Consider the following 24,312-nt stretch of genomic DNA (forward strand, 5'->3'; position numbering starts at 1 on the left):
TTTGTAGACTTGCTAGGGGTAGGTTTTGGGCCCTGAATTGCAACTGGATCTACTAGAATTACTCCAATGCCTATCAATTGTGCTACTTTCACTTTCTCTATTGGCGCATACTCCCGTCCATACTTGTCAACATATATTATGAAACTCCCTTCACCTGATTTGTAGTAAAATAGGTATAAAGTATTTTTTGTGCTTAACTCAAAGGCCTAGGGTGCTATGTTTTGGCCCTACCATTTTTGTACTCGTAGATTCCTACCACTCCTTGGTTGGTCACTGCTTTAGTCACCTTCTTGTCAAACACCATGATGGTATTTGGAAGATCTATACAAGGAGGTATTTCTGTCATCTCAGAAACCATCTTTCATATTTGTTATAGTTCTCTCGGTCCTTAACAATGAGGTGATGCATTCCCTCATCATCATGAAATCTATCCCCAACATCATACACTAGAAGGGATTCCACTCCATTGGCTAGTTTTTCCTCAATACATATGATTTTATGTCCCCTTGCATCGGCACATACCAAAGATCCATGGGCATTTGGTCCTTCTAATTAAAGGGTTGTATACCTTGATGTATGAGTGGGGTTCCTAGAGGTGCTACCTCCCCCCACTTGGTTTCTATTGGTTAACAGTGATGTTTTGGTCCTCCATGAGGTAAATAGACAGCTCTAAAGAGGTGTCAATCCCACTACCGTCCTCTATAATTGGTGCCAATGGATCTATTCTTGCTTGGGTCACACTCTCCTTAGTAGACACTAAGTTGGCCTAGTCTCCTAGTGATCTTCAGTCTCTTTGGAGATTTCTACCTGATCTTAAATTCATCAATTTCATTAAACACACAACTATCAGTCCAAACCTTTCACCTCAAAAGTTTGCTCATAGCCGTTCCTTGTTTGGGCTAGTCTTCACTACTCTCCAATTTGTTGATTGATTGTACTTCAGATTGGTCTCCACTTGCTGGACCTTGTTGATGGCTATCTGTACAAAACTTTAGACTTTGCAAATATTTGTCAAATAGTGATTGTCACTTCAACACTATTCAGTGTTGATTAGCTATGACCTTGCAGGTAATTTTTGTCCAAAATTTGTTTTTTGGAGGATTGACTCACTATATGTGTTCCTCTTATTGATTTGTCTTGACAAAGGGGGTGCTAGAGTTAGTTAGAAAACTTTGGACATTATACACGTATGATGTCTATGTGCTAGATTCAACTCAAATTATAATTTTAGGTTCTCGTTGATGTATTAAGCCTCAATCCAACCTCCTTCTGTGGTCTTAACACCAAGAATCTGGTTAACCCTAAAGTCAGCTTTGGTCTCTAAATATGCCCTTGAGACATCATATGCGTATGATGCCTATTTGGCCAAAATGAGAAGATTTCCACGCTAGAGGTTCTGTACCATGCAAGCAATCCTCAAAAGTTTTCCAAACTCAGTTTCAACACTTTTTGTGCTAGATATGAATAATGCAGTCATACACTTTCCTCAAAGTGTCTTTTGGCACTTTTTAGATGGTTCTATGTGCTCATTGTCTGCTATAGATCACAAGGGTTTACTCATATGCACAATTTGACTCAACTATGACCAAAAAGACATTATATGCGTAGATGTTTATTTGCCCTGAATGGAGTTCTATTTCTACCACAATTTCCCCTTGATATGTGCAACATTCATATGTGGTCACACCCAAGTTAGGATATTAGAGTTGTACAATTTCACTACTTTTTACCCAGGAGCTTCCCGAAAAGAGTAATATGCACTCAATTCTTAACTTATTTTCCCAAATGAGATGAAACTTGGTGAATGTTCTACACACAATATGTAGGATGTATGAAGTCAAAGGTTCAATTTGACTGCCAGATCACCCCTTGAGACATCATTTGCATATGATGTCTACTGATGGATTTTTGTACAGATTTTACTCACAGACACGTATGATGTCTGCAGATGTTTTTTGTACAGATTTTACTCACAAACTTCCACAAGTTCTTTACCAATGATTTTCAAACACTTTTACCAATTTTTATGCAAAGAAATGTGCTCAAAATCACTAGTCTTTCGTTTTTGACTTTTTGGATTTTGTCTTTTGGGTATCAAGGGTTGGTCAAAGCCTTGGTCTCAAGTCTCACTTAGAGTAAAAGACCCTCTAAAACACTCTCGTGTAGTTTGTTTTGCCAAATTTGGTCTCCTTTCATGCCCTAAGACATCATATTGTATGATGTCTGCTTTTGAAAATTTGCAATTTTCTCTCCTAGATCTCTTGCAGATATATTCTTTTATGCCCAAAAACACCCAACCATGTTCAATCACCCATTGAAATTTTTTTATTGCAATTCTCTTCCTATAATTCACTTCTTAAGATTGCAAATGCAAACAAGAGAATTTATTCTATGATGGTTAGCTCTAGATCTCAATCACAAGTTCTACTTACCCTACTCCTACACATCTTATGGGGTTTTTGTATTCAAGAGTAGAAAATTTCTTTACTACCACACACGGACTCGTTTGCGCTTTTAACACCTCACAAATCATTCACTCCCTAACTACAACAAAACTATCAAATGCCGATGACCTGGGCAAGCTGTATTCCCACTCACACCTCCCTAAGATCTCGAAAGTCCTACCGTCAGATTCTACCTAAAGTAAAGTAGTAAAATGTTGGCAAACTAGAGAGACTTTTACCTCATAGGATTGGTCTAAGGTCACCTACCTAGGGCTCTCATCCTCGGCGGCAACGCCAATGCTGGTGGATATGCCACGAGCAGACGCTAGCATAGCAAAAAAAAAGACCAACAACTCTATGTCAGCCAAGGATGAAGCTCAACTCGTAGGCGCATGGAAACAAGGAGATATGTGTCAATCACCTACTCAACCTTCTAAGACAATCTCTAATTAAGGAAACCAAATCTAAATGTCCTATGCACTTGTGAATGCAACTCAACCTACAATGCTCATGCTATCCGAAATTAGACCAAACGCACCCGAAAAGTCATGAAACTCATAGGAAACATTCTTCTCATCAAGAGCTCATTACCCTATGGACCCTGACTTGACATCCTACTAAGGACCGCCCCGTGCGCAACAATCATGTATGAAGACAACAAAATTCAAGTCACCACTTTTTGGTTGTATGATCCTAATATGTATCTCTACTCGCCGTGAACCCACATGTATAAAGGAATCACCAATCGAACACACGGGTTTCAAGAAAACTCACCCAAAAGCTTGTAGGAGCTCGCTTTGCGACGACACCGAAATCATGCAAGCTTGGTGTTGGATTGAAGCCCTAGGTGCTACTTTCGCAATGGAAGTTTTGTAGAGTGGGTAGGGAAGAGAAGAAGCCTCAATCTCTCACTCACACATTCTCTCTCTCTCTCTCTCTCTCTCTCTCTCTCTCTCTCTCTCTCTCTCTCTCTCTCTCTCTGTGTGTGTGTGTGTGTGTGTTCAGGAGTCTCCCCCAGGGCGAGGGACAACCCTGTGGGGGGGCGTTAGCCTAGCCCTGTCCTGCTCGAGCACTAGAGAGCGCGTGCTTTAGCAGCTTGTTATCACGCTTCAGTAGCCTGTTAAGAGGCTCTACATTTCAGCAGGCCTGTGGGCGCAACACTTCAACAGCCGGTTATGCGACGGAGTCTGCGTTTCAGCCCTGCAGCGCCTCAAGCACTGTGTAGAACGGCGGATTCTGGCTCTGCAGGTCTCGGCGTTTTTTCAGGCAATACTCGGTAGAGGACAAGCTTTCGACAGCCCGGCAGGGGTTTTCGACAGCACCTTGCTCTCGACAGTAGCTCTCGACAGCGTTAACGCAACTTTGAGCATTCTTCAAAGGTTGAAATCTTGAGCAATCTCAAAGCTTTCTACCTTCAAATTTGCAAACCAGAGGTTGGTTCCTTTGTACCTCCTCAAGCACAGGGATGACTACCCCAAAGACCCCCGCCAAAACAAAACCGAGCTTTGCAACAGTGCTGGCAGCCCCTAGCAAACTTGATCGCATCACGCAGTTGCAAGCAAGTCTTGATCGAGTCCTAGAAGAAAACCTCGAACTCAAATATCGCCTCAGCAAATTAGAAGAGCAATTCAACTCTATGGTTAACCTCACCACCCACAAGGTAAAAGAGGTTGAGGCTAAGGTTATCCAAGCTCACTCAACAACCATCGCCCAAGTGAAGACGTGTGTAACAAAGGAAATCTCCGAACAAAAATCTCAAGAAGATAATGCCCTCAAGGTACGCATCTGTGGGCTCCCCTTGCAGTGGTGCACTGTTGAGGACACCCTTGAAGAGGCAATCATCAAACTCAACGACATTATTGAGCCAGTCAACATCAAGCCAGAGAATGTCGCTTGGATCAATGACACACATCGCCATGTGCGTCGCGAGCATTGTGTCCTTACTTTCAAGAACAAAGAGGAACGGGTGAAGCTTCTACGCCAGTCCTGCCTTCTCAAAGAAACCAAGCTTTGGATTGCAGAAGAATTGACCATGAATCAACTCAAGAGTAAAGCGAGCGAGCTTAAGAAGGTGCACGAAGCGCGTAAGCAAGGCAAATGGGCAGTCTACCGAAGTGGCAAAGCGATCATCCAGGAGTTTCGAAATCCCAAACCAACTCTCCTCCCAGCCGACCCTTAGGCTTTTGTTTTCTCCTTTCTCCTACTCTACCCTCTTGAAGGACCCTCAGTCCTTAACTGATATGTACCAGCCCACGCTGAGAATGAATCATTGTAATGTTGTGTTTTTGGTCCCATAGGTCATATGTGACCTCCGTGGACGATAATCCAATCTATCTATCTATATCAGATACAGTGCATAGTAAAACATGAGATTAGATTAATTCAAAAAGTATGTTTACAAAAATTGTCTTATATGCAATTCCTCCTTAGAGGCTCGTTCTCACAAACAATATTGGCCGCTTAACCCATTACAAAATGTCATGGTGTTTCTAAAAAAATAGGTGATACAAAAAATTTGGGAAAGGCTTCTTTTTGTTTAGCCATCAACATTCATTTTGAACATTTACGATGTGTCTTTGAGAGATGCCGTGTATATAAGATTTTCTTAAATCCTAGAAAAATTCATTTTAATGGTTATACAAGGCAAAGTTCTTAGACATATTGTGTCAAAAAATGGTATAGCCACAGACATGAAAAAGGTGGCACTAATCGCGTAAATGGCTAGGCCAACAACACTTAAAGAAGTGCAAGCATTTATGGGACATTGTGGTTACTATTGTAGATTTATCTACATGTATGCAATAATTGCTCGGCCCATGTATAGCCTTATCACTCACTTTGAATGGACTGATGAATGTGAGGAATCCTTCCAAAATCTTAAGCAAGCCTTGAGCTCAGCACCAGTACTGAAAGCTCCAGACTGGAACAAAGTGTTCCACGTACATGTCGATGATTCAAGTTATTCCATCGACTGCACCAGCTGGGAGAAGGAACAATGGATTTTTCTATCTCCTTTGCCAGTAGTAGATAATTAAAACTGGCGGAAAATAACTATACAACCACAAAAAGAGAAGGTCTTGGTATGGTGTATTCAGTCAAGAAATTTTGACACTACATATTAGCTAACAAGTTTGTCTTTTTCATAGACCATCAAGCCTTACTCTACTTGGTGAATAAGCCATGGAATACAAGTAGGATAGTAAGATGGTTTATCATCCTACTTGAATTTGACTTCACAATTGTGGTAAAAAAAGGCATGACTCACCAACAGGTAAATCACTTGTCAAGACTCACCACGAGAGAAGCACCTAAAGGGATGACTTACCTGATGCATATTTGTTCTCTATGGAAATGATTCCAAAATGGTCAAAAGAACTTGTGTCTTTAATGACTATAGCACAAGTAGATTCTCAAATACCAATTCCTATTACACCACAATTGATTGAGCAATCAGCCCTATATCAATTGCTGGGTGAAAGATTGTATCGTAAAAACAAGGATGGAATCCTGCTCTTGTGCATCAATCTTGAGGAGCAAGAAGCCTATTTGAGTCAAGCTCATACCACAATCATAGGTCATGTTTTACGTGAGATCAAAACCTACAAAGATTAATCTGGTTGGGTTTTTACTGGCCTACCATGAAGAGAGATGTTCATCATTATGTGAATGATTGCTCTCAATGTGAAGAAAAGATGCCATACCCCATGCTACGTTATTCCACATTTTAGTCACACCCCAGTGGAGAAGATACCTGGTTGAGTATTTGACTAACAAAGCTAGATGAACTCCGCTTACGAGCTGTCGCTTCAATCTATGCTAAAAAGAGAAGACAAAAGGAATTTTTTGACAAACATGTGCGTACCAAAGAGTTTAAAATAGGTGATTACGTACTTGTTTATACCTTGAAGCAACATGCCAAGAAACTTAAAAAGCGAGGGATGGGACCATTTGTGATTAGTGATCTATCACAAAGTGGAGCTGTCAAGCTTGCTACATTAGCAGGTGAAGAAATGCTAAACTGGATTAGTGGATGTCGACTGAGGAGGTATCATCTACCACTCACACAGGAGATGCTCCAACAAATTCATCAGGGAAAAAAAACAATGAAGGAAAAACAGCGAGTATGGGAGGAAGCTCAAGATGAAGCACAAGAACGCATTGCAAAAAGACGACTTCTGCAACAACAACAACAAAGTGGACCACCATTGAGAATAAATGCCATTCGACTGACGAAGTTGGAGGAGGAATTAGTGGAGCCAATAATTACGGTAAAAGTGGGCAGCAATCAAGTTGAATCAACAACATTGCTTGATTCGAGTGCTCAAGCAAATTTAATCTCTTACGGATTATACCAACAACTCAAAGTCACAGATCAACTTCATCCTACTCCTGAAGTACTGGAAAGTAGCACATCACACCCATTGAAAACATTGGGATGGACTATATTGCATGTACAGATACATCAATATATTTACCCACACAAATTCTATGTGGTGACAGATGAAAGCACACAACACCAAATGATGCTGGGGCAACCTTGGCAAAAAGCATACAATGTGCAGATAGATTGGAAAGAAAAGGCAGTCAAAATTCAACATGAACATGAACAATAGGTGATAGCTTTTGCTCATCAATACAAGCATGATCAACTGCAAGCCATGCAATCACTAGAAACAAAGCCCAAAGCACAAATGCCATTAAAGAACATGATACCCGCGACAAACAATCAGGTAAAAGCCAACCATGCTAATTACAGACATATGAAGTCACCGGCCGCAATGCAAAGATCTAGGCTACCAAAACCCGGGAAACAAGTATGGATGCGGAAAGATAGAAATGACATGGCAGACAAACAACAATGTAACAAAAGGATTCCAACAAAGTAGACGGTTAAACCACAAACCAAGGTCATAAAACAGATGTGGATCCCAAAGAAAATTCTTAGCCATAACCCAAATGTCACTCACATTTGGATACCAAAGCAAAAGCCAAAGGAATTACCTTTAGTACAAGCAACAATGGAAAGCAGACAGCGGCATTTCAAAAAGGAAAACCAACATATATGGATGCCGATGAAAGACAAACTAGTGGCAAACAAGAAAGAGCCAAACCATCTACAAAAATCGGCAGCAACAAAATACCAATGGAAAGTCAAGGTCATAAGGTCCATAGCTATTACATCCCAGCCAATTCTATCCTTAGAAACAGCTACGACTCCATCAACAGTGTCAGCAAATCAATTGCGTTTTGCAAAAAAGACAATTAAATAGAGAGCAGCAGAGTTACAGCTATTACTTGCAAAGAAAGCAGGAAACCTTGGCGGTGAATGCCAATAAGCATCTTGCTTATTCCCTTCTCTTGCACAACATTAATTTTTCCATGCATTGACAGAGTATGCATAAAGTAGGGCCACATTAATCGTCCAGGCATTAGCACAACTTTTTTTAACCTATGCACGACACATACTTCGAGGTGAAACCTTGTCGTCCGGGAGGACTCCGGCTAGGAGGGGGGGAGGCATTCTAGAGGCACTCTCAAATGCGGAACCAATGACAGAAACAACAAAAAAGGGCATGATTTTCGACTATTTTAAGGGTTGTTGTTTGATTGCAAAATTTTCTGGAGTAACCCAAGTACATATGCCCTTATATAGCATGAATCTACAGGTATATGGGGCAAAACGCCAAATCAAGCCCCTAGGTGTGTGTATATAAGTAGAAATAGCCATTTTTCAGGTAAAATATTGGTAAAACGGAGAAATCCGGCCATAAAAATTGCAGATGAGTGTATATAATGTGTTGCGGTGATGTTTGTGATTTATTATGATTTTTGGGGTTTCATTTGCTATTTTTCTTTTAATTTTGCTAATTTTCGGCAGAAGAACTTCAAAAATACAAAAAGCAGGTGAAAAACAGTCGTAATGAAAAAAAAAATGGTGATGATCAGTGACTATAGGACAACCTATGGTACAGTGGGGGTGCAATTATGAGACTGGAGCGGAAAGCGTATTTTGGTCAGGTTTTGACCGAAATGCCAAATTTCTGGTAAACAGAGCAAATGGAGTCCAAATCAAGAAATTTTTGAGCCTAAACCGCATCTCGCAAGAAGATAGGAGCACATGTCAAATTTCATGAAAAGTGGTTCGGGGACCTCCATTATAAGAAAATTCCACCCCATTTTTAGCTCATTCTCACTATTGACTTTGTGGAGAGAGCTTCTGCCACCTAGAGCGGATCGACCTTCCAACAGCTTCTACGATGCGCACGACTACCCGACGAGCTCCAGACATGAGAGGTAGGCTCACCACCTTGAGCTTTTCGCGCATGTTTGTCATTATGTCGCGAAAACTAGCGTACGGGTCACACACAAAGCGAGCGGTAGAGACCTACAAGTAGAGACGGTGGCCTAACGGCTAACCCGAAAGCAACAAGACTTCATCGACAGCTTACCCTAGTCTAGGAGACCAGTCCTGGATGGCCAAAGGCAGTAGGAAACCATCGGGAAAAACCCTAATTCCCAGAAAACCGCAAGAGGCCACCAAAGGGGAAATCGGCGAAACGACGACCAAATGCTACCAAAATTCATGGGTAGGAGCATCTCAACATGCTCGACAAGTCTATATGACCCGCATGACCAAAAAGTGACCCGAAGCGGCACTAAACTTCAGAAATGGCATCAGACGCACAAAGCGTGAAATTGCACTTGCGGCCAAAAACCGCAAGTCCGTTTGCCACCAAACTTCACGAGCGGCTTTCCTAGACCATCAACAAACCAAATCCTATGGTGGTAGACCACTACAAATCATCAAAGGTATGTAAACGCAACCACGGGCGCTTCTAGAGCGACAAATTGCCAAATGAAGCTCCAGTGAAGCCAAAGTCGATGGAAACCATACGGCAAGGATCCCCAAGGGGTCGGGAAGCTATGGAGATCAACATCGAGAAATTTCATTGTCAAAAAGCACTCCAAAAGTCAGAAAACGGCTCAGAGGCTCTGAAGTCCACACAGGGAGTTATACTCTATCCATTTGACTTTTTTGTTGAAATTAGGCTCAAAAGGGACTTAGCAGAGCAAAGGGCAAGCACTGGGAGCACTAGTACTGAAAAAATCACCAGGAGACATCCTACGTGTAGGATGTCTCAAGGGCACGTTTTGGCACAAACTCCAACATCTTTTATCATGCACATGTTCTGAATGACATTTACAAGCCATACACCAAGTTTCATCACATTTGGACCAAGTTTGACCTCATATGCATGGAAAAACGCAAAGTTACGACATAGAGGCAATAATGGGCCAAGGACCTACCAAATCTTGTCCAAATCCCATGAAACTTGCACAACACATTCACCAACACATCAGCAAACAATCTGTGTGGTCAGGGAGAAAAAATGATGAAATAGACATCCTACGCGTAGGATGTCTAATTGACCTTTTTGACATGCAAGGGATGTTTTATCATTCCAGATCCAATTACCTCACCATCAAGAGCCCATATGTCAATTTTGAAGCCATTCTAATCACTTTTGACCCTCAACACCTTCAAGATACACTTTTTGAGCCCAAAAATACCTCACAGAGCCTTACAAGCATCAAATCTTGTCCAAATTCAAATCCAAGAACATGGCCATGTTCCATAGGCCAAGGACAACCCACAGAACAAGTTTCATGTCATTTTGATGAAAAAGACATCCTACGCGTAGGATGTCTCAAGCATAAATTTAGCCTTCTGTGCAAAGAATGACATCATGGGCGCTAATACCATGGTGCAATGAGCCCATATACCAATTTTTAACCCATTTGGACATCAATTGCTACCTATGATGGACATTCTACCCAAATTGTGACCTAAAGCCCGATTTAGCCCAAAAATCAACTTTTTTGATATCCAAATTCAAATCCAAGCCTATAGCCATGTTCCATGAGCTTTACACTACCTGCATGTCAAGTATGAACCAATTCTGATGAAAAAGACATCCTATGCGTAGGATGTCTAGATGGAAATTTTTGACCAGATTTGCACTGTGAGCACATGCACAGCTTCACAAGTTCCTTTTAAGCTTTAATTTCAATTTTCAAGTCATTTGGATAAGATCATCAATCCTTGAAGAGAGCTCATGCCCTGTCCATTCCAAGATTTTTCCTACTGGTAGAGTTGGGATTAAAAACTCTATGGGTAGTATAGCATTTAGGCCAAATACCATGTTGTATGGTGTTGTTTCTATTGATGTTTTGTAAGCTACCCTGTATGTCCATAGTGTTGAGTGTAGCTGCTGATCCCAATCTGTTTTTGATTCTGACACTATTTTAGTGAGAACCGTGCATAGTGTTTTATTTGTGGCCTCAACTTGCCCATTGGCCTGTGGATGGTATGGTGCGGATTTCCTATGTATGACCATGAGTTCCTCTAGCAGATATTCAATGACTTCATTGAGAAAATGTGTTCCACGGTCACTGACAATTTCTATTGGTAACCCGTAATGTACAAAAACATTCTCATACAAAAATTGTGCCGTGGTGCGTGCATCAACTTGTTGTGTTGCTTTGGCTTCGACCCATTTTGTGAGATAGTCCATAGCCACAATGATATATTGGGTATGGGTGCGATATGCAGGGGGTGATATAGGTCCCACAAAATCAATGCCCCATTTTGCAAATGCTCTTGCTCCCATCATTGGCCGTAATGGCATCTCATCTCTTTTTTTTGGCATCTTGGTGCGTTGACATGCATCACAACGCTTTACACGCTCTTCAGAATCCATGTGCAATGTAGGCCACCAAATTCCTGCGGTTAAGATAATTTTTATCGTCTTATCGCCTGAAAAATGGCCTCCACTTATTCTGCTATGTGCATGTTCTAGAATCAGCAGGTATTCGCTTTCACTTGCACAGATTCTAAGTTGATTGTCCTTTCCCCGCTTATAGAGTTGGTTCTCAATTAACTGAAAGTCGCCAGCTTCTAGATCTATAGCTTTTTCCTGTGCTCTTGTGATGTTCTTAGGGAACGTCCTGGTGGTTAAGAAGTCAATGATATATTGACTCCATGCATGTGTTATGTTTACCTGAAACAAAGTTGCGTGATCCACTGGTTGTTTGGCACTACATATCGTACAATTGGTAGCATAAGAATGTGTATCCGCATACATAGTTGGCCAGTAAACCCCTAACTGTTTCAGTCTCTGGTGTGTCTTCACTATTGAACAATGAAATGCACAACCCTGGACATGGGCCTCTTCAAGGTAGCACTCGAATTGTTCCGGATTTATACATAATCGTAGGATTAGGTCAGATCCAAGATGATACAGCCGTCCTGCTATCAACTGGAAGTTTTTTGTTTGTCGAATTGTTTGCTGTTTGAATCCACATTCTGTATTATCAAACTCACTTCCGAAGGAAAGAATACTAACAATTTCTTGAGACCATTTGGGTACCATTTCAATGTTGAAAAGATAAGCATCTGGTATGTCATCATCTACTCCTTTAGGAGCTTCCCCGTTGTGTATCCTTGAAAGATGATCCGCTCGTAGATGGGATTTACCCTTTTTGACCACCACTGTGAAGTCAAATTCTAGTAATATAATAAACCAGCGTACGATTCTCCCTGTATTGCAAGGTTTATTTACTAGGTACAAAAGAGCTTGATGATCTGTGAAGAACACAAATTTGTTTGCAAGCAAATAATGCCGAAATTTCTTTACAGCATAAATCATTCCTAACCCTTCCCTCTCGGTGGTTGTGTAGTTATTTTCTGCACTGTTTAACTATCGGCTCGCATAGCAAACTAGAAAATCCATTGTTCCGTCTCCAGGTTGAGCTAGAATACTTCCAATGGCATATGCTGAAGCATCAATGTGCACATGGAATATCTTTTCCCAATCTGGGGCCTTTAGTACAGGTGCTGATATAAGGTTTTCCTTTAGCTTTTGAAATCAAGTTTCACACTCCTCGGTCCACTCGACATTGACTAGCAAACGATACAGAGGTTGTGCGATAACCGCATACATGTATATGAATCTTCGATAATATCCGCAGTGTCCCATGAAGGATTGCACTTGTTTCGCATTAGTAGGCCTGGGTAGGTCTACAATGACTTTGACTTTGTCTAGGTCTATGGTTATGCCATTTCTTGAGACAATGTGTCCTAAGATTCGTCCTTGCTTAACCATAAATACACACTTTTCCGAGTTAAGACAGATTCGATATGTCCTGCACTTTTCAAAGACCTTTTGCAAATGGTCCATATGTTCCTCTCGCAGAAGAGAGTGTACACACAGGTCATCCATATACATTTCTAAGAATATTCTTAGGTATTCCTTGAATGCGTGAGTCATTAACCTTTGGAAAGTGGCTGGTGCATTAGTTAAGCCAAATGGCATAACTCGATACGCATAAATCCCCCATTCTGTGGCAAACGCTGTTTTGTGTTGATCCTCCCTTGCTATTGCCAGTTGGTTGTATCCTGAAAACTCATCCAGAAAGGAATAAGCCCGTTTCCCGGCCACTCACTCAAGTACATGTTCTGCAATTGGCAAGGGATAATTATCCCTTATGGTTTTAGCATTCACCTTCTTGAGGTTTACACACACGCGCTGTCGTGTTGTGACACGTACATAGTGGGAACGCATCCTACAAGAGTTATCTTGCAATTTTTTAGATACATAATTATCTTTCCTATAATGTACATATGAATATTTAAGTATAATAATAAGCCTTCTATCTCATCCTATTATTTTTCTCAAGGGTAACCTATCCTTACTTTACAATCAGAAAATACTATGGGAAAAGCTCAATAGCTCCGTCTCTTTAACTTGGGGCAAAAAGCATTGATTCTTTATTTCAACTATCTCATTATCATCTCACATCCTAGCTAGATCCTATATCTAGGGTAAACTCCAATATATATATATTCTATGTATTTTTTATACTTTTCTTATATTTCTTTTTAAATAGCTACTAGGAGGGAATCAAATCCTAGTGGGACACTAGGTGGCATGATTTCAAAGATACACTTATTTTAATGCATTATTGCAAGCATGATTACAAAACTTTGTCAAGGAGCAATGTCATGCTTTCATATGGCATGAGGTGTCCTTTGGAATTAAATGAAAGTCTAGGCTAAGGGGACCACGGGAAGACTTTTGCTGCTAGAAATGGACCATATTTTGATGAATTTTTTACACAAGGTTTCAATCCGAATTGGAAAATGATTTTAAAATGAAAATCGTAGCTAATGAGCTGAAGTTTCTGCCCATATTTTTACTTTTTTATTTGAAGCCATGGTTGAGGAGATAGAATCAAAATACTGGACCCCAGTCTGCCCACATCATGCAGGGACAACTCATTTCCAACTTTTCCAATTCCTATTCACACTGTTTCCTCTCTTCTTGTGTAACCCCTTGGGGGTTCCCTTCACCTATAAAAGGGGACCTCTTCTTCCTTGAAAAGAAAAACTCAAGCATTCAAGCCATTGATGAGAGGAATTCTTGAGGGAGTGAGTAGTAATGCCTAATTGTACTTAGCCATTAACATAAGCCCAAGCCTACACTTTCTCCTAGAGGAAGCCTAGCCATTCTTGTACGCTATCCTTGGAAGATCAACTCTAATCAAAGAAGTTCTTGCACTTGGCGTATCAATCAAAGTGGAGTTCTCCCCTCTTCTTCTCTCTCCATCAATAATGGTGCCAAAGGGTTTGTCAAGTAAGATGTGTTCTACATTGATGTTTTCTTGATTTCTTGTTGTTTTCTTTTTCATCTCTAATCCAACATATATATATATATATATCTAATATTATCTCCTTAACCAAATCTATCTCTCTCACTCTTAGTAATTCATCCTCTCTACAAATTTTAGGTTCTCTTTGCTACAGGTACATCTCTCCCCGCGGTATCCTTATTGCCTACGGGCAAGAATAGGGCTTGGGAGGGAAACTTCTCATCTCTTCACTTCTCTCATATCTACATTTCTCACATACTATCCTAGATGAATAACCCACATGATGATAATTTCTATCGCTTTCACTCTGTACAATCTATTAGAATTAACGTATGGATTAGCCGTAAAATACACTTTCAACAACGTATAGTGTTTCTCTTTGGCCCAGAAAGGTTCAATGAAATACTTATATCACCGGATCCCATCATACTACCTCTCATAGACTATAATTTTGCTTTTGATGTAAGCGTAGTTATCTTGCTATGAACCAAGAGGATTTGTACACACAATTAATCCCAATCACTAGACAAAATATATATACTACGTTAAGCACAAAGCTACAATTCCAAAGAACAATTCGTAGCCTATTTGGTCAGCCAAGATTGAATTCCATTTACTCATCTATTAACCCTTTCATACTACCCATGATACGATAGGACCATAGCTTTGATGTTTTCATCTTTGTGTTGTTTTGACATTCTCTTTTGTGTTCTTTCTTTGTGTGTGTGAGTGCAAGAGAGAAAGAGTGGGTCTTCTTTGATTGCACTTCTTTCCAAACCCTAGTCTTCATAGCATCTATGGTTTAATTCCTTCATATAGTTTTTGTTGGGTTCTCTCACAAACTCAAACAGCCATAAGCCCGGTGCTTTCCCGGCAAGACCGCTAATTTCTCGACAGCGCAGTTTTCCATTCTTTTTGGGAACTACCACAATTGGTGACACCCAATCTGTATGTTCGATCTCATAGATGAATTCAGTTTCCATCAGTTTATCAATCTCTTCTTTGATTCGTTTAGCAAATGTGTCATTATATGTATAAGGACGTTGTTTGCTAGGTTTTGCATCCGATTTCAAAGGAATTGTATGTTGGCATATCAATGGATCAACTCCTTTGAGGTCTTTATAGGACCAAGCGAATACATGTTTATACTTCTTGAGAAGTTGTGTTAGCTGTGCTTCCTCCTCAGGCTCTAAATTGTTAGCTATATAGACCGGATGAGGCTTTTCACCTAGTTCTGCGAGGTCTATCTTTTTTGCATTTTCAGGCCCATCGTAAGAATCTTGGTTGGTTCTTTCCTTGATTGGTGGTGTCATGATGATTTCTCTGTCCTGGATAGTAAACTTCCGATAGTGTGATGGTACATTCATGTTCCCCTTTTCTGACTCCCCTTTACCATCACTATCTTCTTCGGTAGTCCATATCTCTCTCAAAGACCGTTTTAGTTCTTGGTATTTCTGTTTACGCTCCATTTTGGTCCACTCTTGGTCCTTTGTTATTCCTTTTCTTGAATTTTCAAATTTTTGTGATTTTGTTTCGGTTTTAGCTTTTCATACCTATTTTATTTCCTCTCACGTTCGTTCTATTCGATTTTTTGAGAATTTTCCTGATATTTGATCTTTTACACAATCCTCTGCTTTTACAAGCATCAAATAGTGAGTTTTACCTTTTATCTTGGGCATCAGGTTCTCTCTCGCTTTGTTTCCTGCTCGTTTCCTCCTATAGCGTTCTTGGCGTCTAGGGTGTTGGTTAGCAAAATCATAAAACTTGATATTCTCGGCTTCCCTTCCACTCTCACTTGAAGTGTCTCAACACTCATTATCTGCATCATCATTTACTTCCAAATGTTCAGAGGAGTTGTAAAACTCTTCTTGTTTTGGTGGTTCTACTGTCTCCTTTTCTGGCACAACGCTTACCATGTAATAGGGTAACACATCATAGCCATCCTTATCACAAAATTTTGTTGTTGGACTATCGGTAATGGTACAGACATCCAATGTTGCTAGTATGTGTTCCCATTCTAGAGGTTCCAGGGCATCTTCAGGGAAAGGTTCCGGAATATACTCCTTGTCCTCAATTGCTCTTTCTAAGACGCATTCCTCTTTTCTTAAGCTTCCACAATGTGAAGCTCCGCACATCCATAGCTCTTTTGGTTGCCCTAACCATGCTGGTAGTTCTGATCCTGCTACTGTAGCTGAATCAAACTCTTCCACAGGTGTTTGATTCACATCTTTGTAACTATGGTCTTTCAGGTGTATTTTAGTTGTTGTCTCGCCATGTCTGAGGTATATGTGGTCATAACCCCAATCTTGGACCATCTTCAGTTGTCGCATGAATGGTCGTCCCAAGATGATCTCATAATTGTTCTTTTTGTCGAAATCGAATATTGCAAATGTATGCTCATACTCAATTCCGCATGAAGTGACAATCACTTTTTCTAAGAGTCCTAAAGGCTTCTCCATGAACCCATTTGCCAATTGCAGTTTCATTCTGGTAGCCCTCAAAGCTGGTTTTTCCCATTTTTCCCAGATTTCCTTGGTGGCGATTGCAACCCCCGCTCCACTATCAAGAATAGCCTTGGAAACTACTCCTTGGAATTCTACCGATAGCGTGGTGTTTCCGTCTTCTCCCTCGCAATATTCTCCAACCTTATTCAATGGTACTGGCCTAGTGTTTAGTTGAGGCTTGTCCAACTCTCTGATCTCTTCTTGTAGCTTCAAGGTGGGGTCTTTCACTCCAAATTTTTCTAGGCATTTTCCTACTGTGGTCCACATGTTTGGCCTTAACCTTAGGAGTTCTGCTAACGTGATTGTGCATGCCACCGGAGTGGATAACAACTCAATCAATCCTTGCAAATCCATCACCTTGTTAGAAGAAAGTCTTTGAGATGGGATTGCTCTCACTTCCGACTTAGCTTCGTACTCTCCCAGGTAAGAGGGTAAAGTTCTCAAAGAGTCTGGTTGGATGTGCCCCAAACTAATTGATCCTTGATCTCCCCCTTGTGAATGTATCTCAAAGTTCATCTGAGATCTTGCCTCAAATTCTTCAATAGGAGGTAAGATCACATTCTTTTCTTTTTCTCGTGCTAGTCATGTGGTTACTCATCCTATTAGCCTCGTTGGAGTCACGGATTTGCTTCCACAATTCATCTAGACCGTTACAGTCCTTACCCATTTTTGCCAATATTTTAGGCTGGAACCCGTCACTTGCCCCATCGATGGTATTTGGCACTATGATAAGCTCCCCTCTGGACTCATAGTCATTAGTGAGTCTTTCCTTTGTTTCCTCAGGTTTCTCTGGCGTTGGTTGGATAGGGGTTGGAGCTGGTATCTCATGCCAATTTGCAGGTTTACCCAGTGGTTCTTCCATCAATGATTGAGCCGTCTCGATCATCTTTCTACACATATCCAACCTTTGTTTTTCTGTTTCTGCATATGGGTAATTCATCCACCTTTGCTCCTGGGTTTGGTTCTTTTTAAGTCGAGCTTCATAAGCTTTTAGAAGCGCATCCAACTCCTCGTTTACCTTGTCTGCCAGTACAGATCCTCTTGATCTTGCACTTTTGGGCTCTGCTATTTCCTTGGGTGCTACGACTACTGTGGTGTGTGAGCTTAAGCTAGCTAAATCCTCTAACCGCTCCAATTTGTCCTTGGTATGTTTCAACTCCTCGGATAGGGCTGTTTGCTCTTGTTCTTTCCTGGCTTTCCTACGCGCCTTTCTAGCTTTCCAAGTGCTTCTCTGATTTTTCGTTTCTGAACTTTGGGCATCGGTTTTTGGTTCTTCAACTATGAGTTCATTCGTCCTTCTTTGGGCTTGGGCCCGTGTTACCGCTTGAATAGGTATGATTGTTTCATTTCCCGATCCTCCACTAGAAGGTACTGTTTCTAACATGTTCAAGGTGGTTTTTGCTCCTTAACTAGGGTTTTTAGGGCAATCGGGGATCAAATGAGTAATTCCGCATTCTGGGCAATACACATTGACTCTAATGATTTCATCATGAGGGCAGTCTCTCAACCAATGGTCTCCTCCACACTTGTAGCAGGGTCCCTTAGGTTGTTGAGGTGCTCCTTGAGCTCCTTTTTGTTGGTAAGCATGTCTCTGTCCGCCCATGCCTCCATTGGCTATGAACATCAATGTTCGTTCATCTAGGCTATATCTTCCTTCTCCCGTGGCCTGTGCAGAAGTTGGTGGTCCTTGATTCCCTATCATGCTCCATGGTTCTGGTGTCGAGGGTTCTTCTGGTGGATAATAGACAGGGTTTGCCGCATATCCATTGGGATCTTCATAATATGCATGCATAGGCACCAAAGCCTTTTCTTCTGATTCAGTTACCGTTGGTGTGTATCTTATACCAACTGGTCGTAATCCTGGTAGGGGTGGTTGTTGTCCCAACACCGGTTGTGGTCTTTCTACACCTATAGGTCCTGGTAGGTTGCCTGCTTAATATCCAGGCATCGGTGGAACTTGAGGGAAAGCTACTGGAGCTTGGGGAGCGTAAGGTTTCTCTGTCACATATCCCTTGTTATAATAACATTCCTCGGTCCCATGGTTTGTCCATTTTTGTTCAATAGCACACCACTTGGGCTGTTTAGCCTGGGGTGTGGTGTACAAGTTGATCTTTTTTAGCACTTCATCTACGAGCTGCTCCTGGTTTACCGCTACTTCTCCTTTTGGTACTGTCTTAGAAGACTTGCTTCCACTTTGCTGTGAAGATGAATCGTCATCAAGGTCCTTGAACTCCCCTTCCTTGTAAACTGCACAATTGTCCACAAGGTAAAGAGCCTCCTTGGTCAACTCATTCAATGTCGTGCTCCTCTTCATATGTAAGTCTTTCTGGAGATCTGCATTCCTTAGTCCTTGGATGAATATCAGCATAAGTCTGGACTGAGTTGGCAGTTCTTCAACAGGACAAAACTTAACATACCTTTCGTACAAATTCTCCATCTTTCTGTTTGAATTTATGGATTTGTGAGACGGTATTATGAGCTATTCCCCTTTAAGAGAATTCCTCTCAATAAACTTGTCAAACACTTCCTCCATCGACTCAAAGTCTCTATGCTCTACAGAGTCAAACCAGGTGGCAGCATCTTCCTCTAGGGTTAGTCCAACCCCTGCAAATTGGGTGGGAAACTCTAACACCTCTTTGGCTCTAATTACACGCACAAAGGCTGCTACATGATCTCTTGGGTCTCTGCTTCCTGTGTATTTCTTGTTTACCCATTTTTGCACTTGAGAGGGTCTAATTATTCGATGGTCTACAAACCTCATCATTGGATCACCCCGCCCCAGTGGATACACCTCCTCAGGCCTTCTGTAATAGGCTAGTTCCTCTCCCAATGGTGCTCCTAAGCCATAATTTCTAATGGTTCTCACTGGAGGTGGTTCTTATCTTCGAACTCATTCCATGGGTGGTCCTCCAGGCTCTATTGACCCTTGAGTCTTTGGCTTACTCTCTGCCTGATACCTTGAATAGAGTGGTGGTTCTTGCAAATCCCTGAGCCCTCGTACGGCTTGATAACCATCTCGGTTTCGGTCTGGTTCCATTGTTGCACTCTGTCGAAGCCATGCCTGCAATGATGGCTGGTTTGCTGGTTGGTCTTGGTTGTTGAATGCTTGCGGTTGTCTTTGCTTAATTTGTTTACGTATGGTTCTTTGTTGCGAAAGTAAGAGACTATACCCTTGCTCTCATGTTTGTAGATTCCCACATTCTCGTTATAAGTTGGAATCCTGATTGTTTTCTTATCATACATAAAAATAGCTCCGGGCCGATCAATGTTTGGTGGCGGTTCTTGAGTTTCTGAAACCATTTTCCCTTTATCCACATTATCTCCATATCTGTTGTAATCTTCAGGGTTACTAACTATTAAATAGTGGTCCCCCTTTTCGTCTCGGAATTTATCTCCATCATCATACACTCGGATTATCTCCAATCTTTGAGCTGGCCTCTCTTCGATACAAATGCACTTGCGGCCTCGATAGTCTGAATAGACTAGGGATCCTCTCGAGTTTGTTCCCTCCAAGAAGATCTCCGTGAGCCTGGAATCATTCAAAGGATTTTGGGAGGTGCTTCCTCCTCGCATAGGTCCATCATAGGTGAAACCTCCTGGCTGTTGACTACCCATCATGAAGAAAGATTTGTCTGACGAAGTGTCAGTATCACTACCTTCCTCAATAATCGGTGCGAGCGGATCCAGCCTTGCCTGAGTTACACTCTCTTCTGTGGACACTAAGCTACCTTGGTCACCTGCCACTTTCTGGTCTTAAATTCATCAAACTTATCAATGCAATTTATCACAAATTCAACCACTCACCTGGCAATGGGTCAGTTTCTGCACAACTTCTTGCTCTGTTGCTGAATATACCTATTCACAAGCGTTTTAATTTCGGCAATCGAATCAAAGCATTTATATGCTAGAGGTTATCTTAGTAATGATTGGTATAATTGGAGAGTTAATCTCAACCACTACTGTATTTTATACACTACTGATGTTCTGGATTAGGTTTGCTAATCTGAAACTGTACTACCCTCCGTTGTTGGTCAATTTACGCGAAAAAGTCTGAATTCAGTCTTTTGCTTTGTCAAATGGGCAAACAAGGTCCAAATTCATTTCTGAAAGAAGTTCTAGAACCCTTAAGCCAAATGGGACCTCATTGTCTATGCCAGGTCAAATTTTCTTTGCAGTATGCCCCAATAGACATCCTACGCGTAGGATGTCTCCTGATGTGTTTTGCCTGGATTTTTGCACTATTGTTCCCTCTTGTTGTGTTGAGCTTATAACTGATTTTACTTTTTGATTTGGACACCTATTAGCTGGTCAATGAGTCAGAAATCTGTTTCGACGGCTTGTTGATGGTATTGATCAGTCTAATCAACTCCAAATTGGACCAAAATTGACTAAGAGGCTTGCCTTAGGCTATATAACACCTTACTATGCTCAAAGTCAAAGTCTGGCTTCATTTTCTTGTATTAGACATCCTACGCGTAGGATTTCTTTTTCATCATTATGGCTTCAAACTCAAAGCCCAGGCTCCCCTTGAGTTGCTGATCACTTTGGCATACTCAGAATTCAGTTTGGAGTCCAAAATCACTCAGAAGACATCCTACGCGTAGGATGTCTTTTTGACCTGTTTGACCCCAGATTTGTCCCACAGCTTCCCCTTGATGTCAGTAACCCAGTGGTATGCTTAGATTTTGTTTTGGATGTCAAAAGTCCAAAATTTCAGCTGTTTTTGCTTTTTTTAGTCAAAAGTGCTAAAGTCTGCTTTGAACCTAATTTTCTTACCCAAATGAGGTGAAACCCCTTTCAGTCACTCAATATATCATGCAAGACATGCTCATGTAGCCATCTTATGGTTTTGATCCCAAAATAATGTTTTGGCACTATTTGGGTAGGATGTCTGGCAATTTCAGTCTATCTGGCCTTATCCTGTCAAGATATGGCCAAATTTCCACTTTCCAGTTGAAATTAGGATAAACCCTACCTTTTGAACACACTAGTCAACTCAAAATCCCAAAATTCCTCCCAGATTAGCATGTAGACATCCTACGCGTAGGATGTCTCCTGCTTAAAATTAAAGTTTTTTTCTGAGAGGAATGCTCTTGATGCTCTGTAGATCTATCAGAAACACTCACAGTAACTTTTGGACTTCAATTAGGCTTTCAAACACACTTTTGCGTCTTTTATAAACTTGTAATGATTCTAACAAGCAAGTGTACATGCATGAAATGCTCTAGATCTTGAATCATGATGTCCTACTTACTCTACTCCTATCTATCGTGTGAAATGGTGATAATGGTGTTTTTGGTTGCTTTTTGGCCTCTCCGGACTCTCAAGCTCTCCTCTCACCGCTTCTACCACTCCAACTCCTACTCTAGGAATCGACTACTACCTAAAACTACCTAAGTCAACCTCGTCTACCTAAGTCGAAGGATCTATGCCAGACACACGCTTCCTAGACTCCTTCTAAGACCTAGAGAGTCCTCCACCCTCTGATCCTATCTAAATGTAAAGCGAGACTCTTGGCAAGCCAAAAATCCCAATCCTCAAGGATTAGTCTCGGTCACCTACCTAAGGTTTTCGTCCCCGACAGCGGCGCCAATGTTGGATGGATACGCCGCGACGGACGTCAGCACAGCGAGAACTCACCTAACATGTAATGTCAGCTAAGGACGAAGCTCGACCCATAGGCGCGTGGCAGCAAGCATAAGGTGTCAACCTACACTTGACCGACTCCTAACCAATTCCTACAGAGGTCTCTACCAATTGTCTACGTCACAGCCTTCAAGAGTGCACGAGAGGAAACTTCCTACAATGCTTTCTAGAGACGAACACCCATCAAACAATCTCGAAACACCATAGAACTTGAAGGAGACCCCACTAATACCAATAGGTCACTCTCCCTAAGGTCTATGAACCAAAATCCTGACCCAAAACACCCGGTGCAGAAACACGTAGGATGTCTGGCCGAAATCTACAGGTCTTCGTTTCCAAAATCTAAAGTGCCTAATGTGTAGTTCTACTCAATGTGAATGTGTGGATATGCTGCAATGCAAAATCAGACAACGTATGCTCACCCAAACAACCGATGAAGCTCGTAGAAGGGGCTTGCAAAGCCGGACCGTACGCGCGCAATGTTGGTATTGGCGCATAGCTCTAGTCAGGGGCAACACACTGCACTTCTCCGCACTCGATTCTGACCATCGGAGCACACGTAGCGTCAAGACGAAGCTCACACTCTCTCTCTCTCGTACACAGTACGCTCACTCACAGACTTCTAACTTGTTTTTAAAATGACAAAAGGTTTTTCATTAAGGTCAAAAAGTGGTATATATACCTTACAACTTCTCAAACCCTAAAGTTACAAAATCAACCATCTACTCAATCTAACTATCAAAACTGGGATACAATCTGGAAACTTCTGTAAGTCCCAATAATTACAAGGTGAAAAATCGGGTTTTCCTTAATGAATGAATAATTACAAAAATGATAGTCCTTCGAGTAGTTAGATGCCGTGGGGTGTGTCCAGCTTCCAACATTGTAGTTAATTCTTCTACCGGGTAGAATTTTACGTATTGTTTCAACCGTAAGGCTGCTTTCTTGACAAATTCTCCCTCCTTTTGCTTCCCTCTTTCTGCTTGAACTTACAGATTTGTGAGACCGTATTGTGGGTTATCCCTCTTTGAGAGAATTCCTCCAAGAATTCATCAATGGTCTCAAAATGGTCTTTCAACAGAATCAAACCAGGTGGCGGCGTCTTCTTCTAAGGTGATTCCAAATCCAACAAAATGTGTGTCAAAGTCCTTGACCTCTTCTGCTCAGATCACTCTCAAGAATGTTTCCACGTGGTCTCTAGGGTCTCTTTGCCCTGAATATTTCTTGTTAACCCATTTTTGGACTTGAGTAATATTCCCAAAAGGCATCAGTAAAAGAAAAAAAAGAGCAATAAAAACTGAGGCAACTAGCTATACAATGATCTGAAACTAGCTCTATGGATGCAAAAAAGATCAGAAGCTCAGACTGTGTGCGAATGAAGAGAAGTATCTTCCTATTATGGAACAAGATCACGCAGGGCTAGTAGGGAGTCTCTTCTCTCACAAGACCACATCCAAGGCCATATTGATGGCAGGAATTTGGTGGCCAAATTTATTTGATGATGCGAAAGAATTTGTTTGACGATGCGATGCATGTCAACGAGCAAAGATGCTAATGAGAATGGATAACATGCCACTACGACCTATGGTGGAGCACGTACATATGCTAAATGGGGTATAGAATTTGTAGGTCCAATACAAATACCAACTTACAAAACTCAGGCACAAAATATTATTGTGGCAAAAAATTACTTATCCAAGTGGTCTGAGGCACGAGCCACCTGGAAGAACGATGCTAGAACCACTACTGCATTCCTGTACGAATGTGTCTTTACTAGATACGGAGTTCCTATTGAGCTTGTGAGTGATCGTGGATCACATTTCCTCAATGAGGTGATAGAATATCTAATAGATGAGTTCATGGTAATCCATAACAAATCTACACCCTACGACCCTCAAGAAAATGGCCAAGCATTACATACAATCAAAATATTGAGCTCGGTGCTAACCAAAATTGTTAGTTCAAGCAGAACGGATTGGAAAAAGCATCTTCACTCTACCTTATGG

The sequence above is a fragment of the Adiantum capillus-veneris genome, chromosome 24, assembly GCF_014529385.1.
Source record: "Adiantum capillus-veneris isolate H3 chromosome 24, ASM1452938v2, whole genome shotgun sequence".
Taxonomy (NCBI): Eukaryota; Viridiplantae; Streptophyta; class Polypodiopsida; order Polypodiales; family Pteridaceae; genus Adiantum; species Adiantum capillus-veneris.